Below are 2529 nucleotides of genomic sequence, written 5' to 3' on the forward strand. Positions count from 1 at the left end.
ACCTATATCATAGGACCTTGGAAGAGCCGAAAACTTACAGGTCCCCAGAATTACCTCAGGAACCCAGAAGCATGAGATGGAGCCCCCTCCACTTAGGAAGTGGAGCCCCTCTTTAGCACAGAGCTAAAAGTCAAGAAATAGACTGAAAAATGAGCAAACAGCAGAAAAATAATTCTGACCATAGAAAGTTACTGTGGTGACAAGGAAGATCAAAATGCACCTTCAGAAGAAGACAGCAATGTCAAAATGCCTACATCCAAAGCCTCAAAGAAAAAAATGAATTTGTTTCAGGCCGTGTGCTTTAATTTTGAAAAAAAAAACCCATATTTTTATACATAATTGAAAAATAATAAAATATTAAATAAGTTGTTTTTTTTTTTTTTTAAAGAATAAACCATGAAATCAACTTTGGAGTGGTCCAGGAAGAAGCAAGGACAGGAAAGAAAATATTGTGGATAGAGGCAGAAACCAAATGGTCAGATTCAAATAGGTACATATTTTTATTTAATTGTTTTTCCACTTCCTGTGTGTCCTTAAATGAAAGCCTTTTTTATAAAAAAAACACCCCTCAGCAGTAATAAAGTTCACAACATTTAAACTAAGTAGCACCTCATAGAGTTATTCTGAGGAAAGGACTTTGCAAACCCTGAAGCACTATCAGTAGTGAGCTGTTAGGAGTATATCATGCCTGAGGGCACATAGCCTAGGTTAGTATAGTGCCTGGCATGCAGTAGGACTTCAATAAATATTAGTTGACTTTACTGAGCAACTAATTAGGGAAAAAAGTTACATCTAAGCATGTGAATTAAGGTTGCTTCCCCTGATAGAATGTAAACTCTTTTAGAGCTGGACACTATTTCCTTTATCTTTGTATGTCTAGTATTTAACGTTATGCCTGTCACACATTCCAGAGCCTAAGAAATGCTTTCTGATTGATTAATATTATAAAAATGAACCTTTAGGTTTGGTTTAGGGAAAAACTTCCTAATACTTAGAGCTATTTGGAAGCAGAATGGGTTTTCTCTGAAAGTTGTGGGATCCCCATTACTGGTGGTAGTAGGATCCTTATCATTGGAAGTAGTGAGATTTTCATCAAAGGAGGTGGTAAAATCTCCATCACTGAAGGTTTTCAAGCAAAGGTGGAAAGTGACTTCATTTATTATGTTGAAGACGGGATTCTCTGGTATGAGTTGAATTGGATTTCCTTTTAAGATTCTGATATTCTTCATGACACAGAAAGCCACTGATTTAATAAGGTCCTTTATCCAAGCAGGGTAAACAGACGCCTTTGTGCCTCAAATACCCACAAGCAGATGAGACCACAGAATCTTTTAGAAATCCATGGAAATAGAGATGGGGAGAAACCCCTGGACCTTGGATAGCAGGAAGTACAATGGAAGCATCAGATTGTCTGCATTAATATGAAAGGAAATGGGGCATGAAGCTCATTGGGAAAGGAATTGTTGAATGAACGTCAATTACACCTGACTGCATTATAGAGAAATGAATTATATTGTTTGTCTTTTAAATTACAGGGTTGGATTCCATCCCTTATTTTTCAAAGGTGCCCAGTCACGATTGTTTGTTTTGGATTTATCCTCAGCTACTAGGAATATGCTTTCCCAAAGAAGAGACTATGCCATCACCACCATCTTAGTTTCTCTGTCTTCAGCACTTCAGTATTGGGACAGTCCCCAGAGTCTGGCCAGAGGCACTCAGAGGAAAGAAACTTTTAACCCATTAGAGGTTGTGCTTCTTTAAGAAAAAAAAGACTTTAATCTTTTTTTTTTTAAATTTCCCTTCCTCTACCTCTTATTCTTTTTTTTAAAGCAATAAATCTTTACTGATACCTTTTTTTTTTTGCTTTTTTTTTTTTTTGGAGTGGGTAGGGCAGGGCAATTGGGGTTAACTGACTTGCCCAAGATCACAGGGCTAGTAAGGATTTGAACTCAGGTCCTCCTGACTCCAGGGCCGGTGCTCTATTCCCTGTGCTACCTAAATATTTAAAATATCTAAAATATTTAAACTCATTTATTTGGAGAGGGCGAATCTGTCATTGTCTTTTTGACTTATAAATTTTTTTACTACCTTTTGTTCTTACAGCACCTTCATCTCTGCCACCCCACACCAATAAAGCCATGTAACAAGAATTAAAAAAAAAAAATTATAGGGCTGGCTAGATACAATGGGTTGGAACTTATATAGCAATTGTGCTATACATAATTAAATTATATATAGCAATTGAAAGTTTGTAGAGCACTAAATACACGGAGTTCCAAAAAATCTCAGTGTAGTTTTGAGTTTTAATATCTTGAACTTAAAGCTCAAAATTGCATGGAGACTTTTGGGACACTGTACATTAAATCACTTGAATTCAACAACAACTCTTTGAGGTAAGTACTACAGGTACTTTTTCCTGTATGTTGTTGAATTGCATTCTGAATCAATTGCAGTATAACAGTAATGCCACTGCTATTGTGTTAGCATTTTCCATGTAATGAAACTAAAGTTCAGAGAAAGAAATTATAT

The 2529-nt window shown here is 36.1% G+C and overlaps 1 long non-coding RNA gene across 1 annotated transcript; it reads left to right on the forward strand.

Annotated features, from left to right (window-relative positions):
• The first annotated feature begins 384 nt into the window (after positions 1–384).
• On the forward strand, positions 385–1847 carry LOC138176152 (uncharacterized). Its single transcript, XR_011172177.1, has 2 exons — positions 385–490; positions 1536–1847. It is a non-coding gene; the product is annotated as an uncharacterized lncRNA (long non-coding RNA).
• Positions 1848–2529: the final 682 nt, after the last annotated feature.

This window comes from Petaurus breviceps, unplaced genomic scaffold (genome assembly GCF_028583685.1).
Source record: "Petaurus breviceps papuanus isolate PSGF00001 unplaced genomic scaffold, PetGlider_PUasm1.0 81011, whole genome shotgun sequence".
NCBI classification, from domain to species: domain Eukaryota; kingdom Metazoa; phylum Chordata; class Mammalia; order Diprotodontia; family Petauridae; genus Petaurus; species Petaurus breviceps.